Here is a 7,380-nt window from a genome sequence, read left to right as displayed (position 1 = left end):
TGTTTCGGTGAAGATTTGTTAAAGCAGCAGCAGCTGCATCGATACACCAAGGGAGACAAACTCCAACAAAGCATACCAGGTGCTCCAGCAAGAATCTGGAGGCACAACCCATGTTCAACTTTCCAAAATTTACAAGTTCTGTTTCCAAATTGGAAACATTTACTATCTTTTTAAAGGGAGGGTATAATACCATATGATGTTCTTGGCATGAAATTTAACTCTCTTGGTATTTGGTAAAATCGGAGAAATCTATGTACTTATTTCAGTAACAAAATTTCTTCAACCAAGTTAAAGAAAAATGCCTTCAAAATTAGGTTGTAGTATCAGAGAATTCCAAATGATTAAATATAACCGACTTCTCTTGTTATTTACCTTGAGGTAGACTTTCTTAGCTTTGCAGAGTTTTTATTTATTAATTTTTCTTTGTCTGCTCTTAGATTCGTTTATTACAACAACTCTGGTTCTAAAATAAGGCAGCCATTCAAAATTCATTGCAGCCAGGATTTGGAAGTAGACTTGCACATTCAACCTTATAGCTGATAAACCCAGCTAAAAGCTTCTTCCTAACCACTTAAGAAGGTTGTGCTCCTCTGTGAGGACACTTTCAGACACGTGGTGACTGATGCTTGTCTCTTGTAAAGGACAGTTTTTTCCCAAGTGCTCTACTGCACTGGGAGTCCTGAATTCCAGAACATTCCAATGGATCTCTCAGTGTCTCTTGTTTGCCCCTTGTGGGCTTCCCCTTCACCCCATCACAAGGAGAAATGATAGACCTCTCATGTACTGAGGAATGGGCAGGTTACTCAGGCAACGGAACCAAATAGATTAACCTGTGTAATGGAATACTTCAGTGCAGTTGGGTTGAGGTGACTAGTCCTTCATGCTTTTTTTCTATTTTTGAAAGGAAGATTGGGCATAAGAGCATCAAGTTATACTCTTGATGTCAGAGATTTCATAATCTAATTGCAAGGGAAAGAGCTATGTGTAAAGAATGGGCCAATATGAGACAATGTAAAATGGAGAGAGACTTGATAGGCACACATCCTGCTTTCCAGGGGCTTGTCTTTGATCTGGAGGGACTTCCTTCTTTGTGACCCCTTGGCTGGCTTCTAAATCTATATAGTTGTCTAGCATCCTTTCTCCTGATATGTTTGTTCTTTTATTCAACAACTGCATCTTAAAATTCAGGAAGCCTGGGAGGCTCACACAGGTGGTGGGGCTTTTATCTTTGACCCTGTGCTATGAGATTGACTGAGCCTAACACACTTCTAGAGTAATCCAGCTTTTGTATACCCAAAGCAGCCAGTCTGCAAACGTGACTGGAGGTATCATGGCTTCAGTCTGCCGCTGGTATCTCTGGATGGTTGATTTAGTTACACCATTGTTGACCTTGCCCGTATTCAAATAGAGAATGCCAGCTGTGCTACAGTTGGCACCAAGGTCAGTCTAGAGCTGTTCTTTTTTTTTTTCAGTAGTCCCAGTTAGAAAAGAGAGGTGCCATGCCCATCTTTACTCTTGCTTTTGAGGAAGGTCAATGGGAGGTTCAAATGTTGCTCTTACCCCCTGGAAGTAGAGCCAAGTCTCAAGAAAAGAAGGCCCAGTGCCCCAGTGCTGATGTCATACCTAGGATGTGTGAGAACAGTGGCAGGAGCCCAAGAAATGTCAGAACCTCTGGTTTGCTCTTGTGTGAACCAAGGCAAGGCAGCTTTCCTTCCAGAAGTGGGGTCAGCTTGCTTCTCAAAACTGATCGGAATATCAGCCAAGTTTTTCTTCAGATCTCATGCTTCTTTATAGTTCTTCAATCTTAGAAGCCTACCTATAATAACTACATAGCAAGTAATAAAGCATCATTTTATATGAGCAATCTGATGTGATTGTAAGAGATTATGGAATCTGTTTCAGAGTGCGTAAAGTTACTGTTACTGTATGCCATCCTAATCTTTGAGTCCAAGGCCTAAAAAATTGTGCAAAAAGTCCCAAATAGTAGTAGTAGTAGTAGTAGTAGTAGTAGTAGTAGTAGTAGTAGTAGTAGTAATAGTTATCATGAAGTCCTTAGGTAGTCAAGAGGTACACATAGAAGCATTGGAAAACCTGTTTTTCTCATACATTTTAGTTTACAACCTCTTAAAATGTCTTTTACCTTGGATTTAACTGAAGTGAAAGAAAAGCACTTCAATGATGTTAGATACTTACAGTAGTAATGTAAATCACATTTATGTGACAGAAAAAAAATCTCTCTGCACATATGTGGACATATCCTGAGTTTGAATGCGCGTGCGTGCAAACACACACACACATTAACTACTCTCTGTGCATTTGTCCCATGTGTGTGAATTGATCGCGGAAACAAAAGTAGAGCTGCCACTTAAGACAGCATTGAGGTGAACGGAGAGTCACACACTGGCCACCTGGAAGACACTTCTAGGAATCCTGTTAATGTGTTATTCTCCCTAATTAGGAAACTCAACTGTCTTTTCAATGTGAGTGCTTCCAGGTTCTATTACCATGAATCCCCATCAGTCCCGAGTGTCAGAAATGAAAGATTTATTAACAAAAATGTAATTCAAGTGACATATTTGCATGCTGTCACACTGGTCACCTTTGGTGTGTCATAATCAGATGTCCCCTCCAACTCTGCAATTTTGGATTTTAAAAAGCTAAATTAAAGACTGTGTAGTGTAAATTAGTTTAAAACGTAAAAATGTTTTCTCTAGAAATGAGGATCCAATATAGCACAACTCTGAAACATTATAATATTTGTTTAAGTGTATGAATGAGAACTAGTTTTATGACACTGGAATTTTCTCACTGCGGGCTTTTATTGTAGTTCTGTCTCACTGGAAAACTAAAAGTAACTGTTCCTGCCATGCCGATATGAGGATATGCACATAAAGATGATTCAGCCATGGAAAGCAGATCGAGCCTTTCCGAGCCGAGAGTTTGCAGAGAACATCAGGCTTTGAGAACTGACAACTGGAGTCTAAGGCTGCTCTAGGGAGGAGCCTTGCATTTTGCAAACAAGAATTCTTCCTTACCCCTTGGTCAGTCTGTGCAACAAGTAATCCGGAACGATGCCAGAGGTAAACAGAGGCGATAAGGAAAGGGGGGGTCTATGCATTTTCGTTTACCTTCCATAAAGTTCAAACCATGCATCATCTCTAATGAGCTTGATAAAGCGCGGCGAGGCAAATGTGCCATAATTCATCATGCTTCCTGTTTCAAAAGTGACAGGCCACCTATGCGAAAAGTCTTCATTTCATAACAATGAAGATGGAAAATAAAAAGAGGAAGTGCAATCATCACATTTAAAATGGCATCTGCCGAGGAACTCTTAATAGCCACGTCCAGCATGGAAAATTGTCCGGAATTAGGTTCCGCTTCGTTAATACTACACCAAAACCTCCTGTTAGTGCCTATAAAGAAGCATTCATTTTTGAATATTTTGCTGAAATCTGGGAGAAGTTTTTTTAAACCTTTGCAAAATTTTATGGACAATGTACTTTCTCATCTGCAGTTGTTAGAAAGGCACCATTAGCTTCTGCTATTCTGTTAGAGTACGACACAAAATGCTGAGAGGTCTAAATGAAATCCATCCAGTAAAGGACAATAATGTACTCGGAGCAATTTTCTGAGGATGTTTGCCTATTTCCAGCAATGGTTTTACAAGTGCATCTCCTTTTGCTCAATGATTCCCTTTGGAAATCAGCTGCATTATCTTATAATACAGACCTGAGCATCTGAGACCTCACCCAAGAACACAAGAGGGAATCTTCTGAGACTATGGGACCGAGTCACATCCTTAACGCTGCAAATCATTCTGCAAGGAGATGAGGGAGGGTGAATTGTGCAAAAACCACTGATGAAAAGAAATACTGACTCTCAGAACTGCATGCCCTCCCTACGTAATCTCAAAATATGTCTCTGTAATGAGTGAAGAAGGAGATTTGTCTTTATTAAGAAGTTTAGGGAACATGTTTATTTAAAGTTATAATCTGCATGGTAATGAACAAATATCAGGAATGTTACACAGGGAAAGGAGCTTGTTTTGTTTAGGATAGGAGAAGTGTATTTACACAAAGATTTCAAATACAGAAACACACTTGGTTCTAAATAATTGCAGTTTATGAAGACTTGAATCACACACTGAGGAGTGGGGTCAAGGGCTCTGGGCTAAAGAGGAAAGTTTTCTCAGTGGCGCGCTCCATACATTAGGATGCATTCTGCCTGGTGGATTGACAGAAAACAGCCCTGTGGGACTTACAGTAATTGATTTTATATGGTATGAATGGATGCAGAGTCGCAAAGCCAGTTCCATCATGGTTACGTCCTTACCATTGGCCCTCTGTTTAATGGCATTCCAGGGACAAACAGCCCAGTCTCTTACCACTGAATTATTAATACGTCAAATCATATTTTAAGTAAACTGTTTTATTTGGGAGAGGGTCTTCAAGAAGAGTTTCTTTCTTTGAGGTGTTTTAGTCTGAGTTTGAATTTCTTTGAGTTATATCATGAAACAGAAAAATGCAAAAAGAGATTATTTAAATCTTTATGATCTACCCATATTTATTTTTATAATGAAATGCCAAACTGAGTTCTCACAAAAGTTTATTCTTTTGTGATCTCGCCCAAAGAAGTATTCTAGTAAGGACGATGGCTCTGTCTTCTTTATCCTTGCCTAGGCCAAGAAGGTGAAAGCTCTTAACAGTCCTTTCAGAACCTCAGGAGCAGTGCAGGGGGTAAAGAGAGAAACACGGATTCCTAGCTGTGTAACTGATTCAGTGGAGTGGTGTACCAGCCTTCCTTCAGGGCCTGGGGGCTATTCTCCTGGTCGATAAGCTGGAAGGAAGTACTCAGTTCAATTAGCTCACTTGACTGACCTCCATACACACTTCATGGTCTTTCTTCCTTCCTTCCTTCCTTCCTTCCTTCCTTCCTTCCTTCCTTCCTTCCTTCCTTCCTTCTTTCCTTCCTGTCCCTCTGTTCCCCTTTCCTACTGGAGACTTTTTTTTCTTTTAAGAGAAGGATATAGGGCTGGAGAGATGACTCGACAGTTAAAAGTGCCCTCTACTCTTCAACAGGACCCACGCTTGGTTCCCGGCACTACTCACAGCAACTCTAACTCTAGTTCCAGAGATTCCGACGCCCTCTTTTGGCCTCTGCAGGTACTGCACACATTCAGATACATGTAGGCAAAACACTCATGCACATAACTAAATACTTTACCATGACAGCCCAGGAACTGAAGGTTCACTTTCTGACCATACCCTGTTTAATCACAGACACTAACTTTCTTGTCCTCCCTTCCTTCTCCTTTTCTTTCTCCTGCTTCTTTCCCGTTTCTCTCTTCTGTTTTTCTTCTTCCTTTTCCTTTCTCCCCTATCTCCTTTGTCTCTCTCCTCCTTCTCATCCTCACATCCTTCTCCCATTTCCCTTCACAGTCACAGCTGCCAAAGGCTTGCAAGCCAGCCAGAGAATGCTTTCATCCCAGGGAGATGTTACTGGTGAGGGCTCTGACCCATGGCCCTCTCCCACCTCCCCATTAACTGAGGTATGGGGTACATGCAGGACTCACATTCCCTACTTCTCCTCCTTTCGAATTTGTGACCTAATCACACCCAATGAGAAAAGGAAGAACGCTTGAGATGGCGGGAAATCACAAAACATCTGTGCTTGTCCAAATGCCGGCAGCCACATTAATGAGTCAGTATAGCATCTCGATTACTACTGGAAGCAAAGTGCCCTAGCTGTAGTACTCAGACAGGGCCATGGATATCCTTTAAAGAGCTGTGGGAAGAAAACTGTGGCTAGCCAACTCTGTCTAAAACAAAAATAATTAAAATTCTTCCTTTGTGATAAAATTCATGTAAAAACTAACTTTGTGGAGCTCCTAGAGGAAGCAGGGGAGAATTGAAAGTGATGGCTGGACAGTGAAATTGTGAGAGCTCTGGGAAAGTAACTTAGCTGAAAGACAATTGTGGGCTCTATTTATTGCCACCACAGCAAGCTGCTTCTCAGGTCCAGATGGGGATCAAGAAGTGGGACTCAGCCCTGGGCTTGCTCTGCAAGGGGGATCATGGTCTACTTCAATTAAAACAACTGGATTCTTGCATTTGGAACATAGGAAACCTAATTACACTCTACACTCTGGTGAATTCTCCTCAGTCTACCAAACATAGGGTGGGGCGAGGGACAGTGGCAGAAAACTGAAAGGCCAAAACAGAGAAAAGAGTCCCTAAGACCTAATGAATCCAAACTAAACACCTCTCCACAGAAATGTCAAACATTTCTCTTAGCACAAAACAAGGCTTAAAGAATCCCCTCCTTTTGTCTCTGGTCTAATTCCTTAAGCAGAGAGGGGGATTTTCCTCTGGGAGTGTTATTTCACAAAGAAAGAAACAGCAAATAAACAAAAGACTCTCAAAGAGAGAGAGAGAGTATAAATAAAATTCATGACTCTTTAAAGAGTTTACCCCGAAAGAATGAACGTGGAGGGTTATCACCATTAAAGCAGCTCGTGAGTGAGAGCAGGGACGGGTTGATAACCAAAAGGGATAGGACTTCATTTCATGGGCTTCAGGAGAAAAGTGCACCTGCATGTCTGCAGCGTGCAAACGAATTACCCGAACTCCTTGTCTTGACTTCATTTGTTAATCATAGTTTTCTTGTATCTGGATTTTAGGCGTGTATTCAACATATGATTTGTTTTTTTTTTAATTAAAAAAGGCTGCAGGTGATGTCTGTTGCTGTTTGATTACAACACATGATCCTGAAAGAGTTCTAAGGAAAGGTTCTTTTACCAAAAAACAAAAACAAAACAAAACAAAGTTTTCTTTTCTCTCCTGTCTCTGTCTCTGTCTCTCCCTCCTTCTCGTGTGTGTGTGTGTGTGTGTGTGTGTCTGTGTGTGTGTGTGTGTGTAAAGGTAATTTTCTGCTTTTAACAACTATCTTACACGTTTTCTCTGGCCACAAAAAAAAACAACAAACAAACAACAACAACAAAAAACCTTTTGGTTGCACAAAAGAAAATTTATAATCTAAAAATTTTAGATTTTAGAATTTAAAAAAAAAAGGAAAAAAAAAAGAAGTTTGAGTTAAAAGAGAAGGAGGAGAAAGTCCAAGCTGAGTATTATCTAGTTTGCTGGTAAGTCATAGGTAGGGACAATACAACAGTGTACTTAACAGAAGCCAGGTTGGAGGAACGGTATGGATGAATCTAGAACAGAGGCAAGATTTCATTATTAAGACAGCAGGCAGACAGAAATAAATTGTTATTAAGATGAAGAAGCAGGAGTGGAGGAAACCGCTTGCTTAGGAATTACAGAGCCCTTTCAAGAGTGAGTGTGTGTGTGTGTGTGTGTGTGTGTGTGTGTGTGTGTGTGC

General features: G+C 40.7%; 1 long non-coding RNA gene across 2 annotated transcripts in view; it reads left to right on the top strand.

Annotated features, from left to right (window-relative positions):
- Positions 1-6,842, top strand: part of LOC110343490 — a 33,008-nt gene extending 26,166 nt beyond the window's left edge. For both annotated transcript variants that reach the window (XR_002385789.2, XR_005870466.1), the window contains one exon: positions 2,828-6,842. This is a non-coding gene — a long non-coding RNA (uncharacterized LOC110343490). The remainder of the gene's footprint in view (positions 1-2,827) is intronic.
- Positions 6,843-7,380: the final 538 nt, after the last annotated feature.

Source organism: Mesocricetus auratus, unplaced genomic scaffold (assembly GCF_017639785.1).
Source record: "Mesocricetus auratus isolate SY011 unplaced genomic scaffold, BCM_Maur_2.0 Super-Scaffold_4256, whole genome shotgun sequence".
Lineage (NCBI taxonomy): Eukaryota > Metazoa > Chordata > Mammalia > Rodentia > Cricetidae > Mesocricetus > Mesocricetus auratus.
Note: the sequence above shows the minus strand (reverse complement) of the source record. Positions and strands in the feature narration are given on the sequence as shown.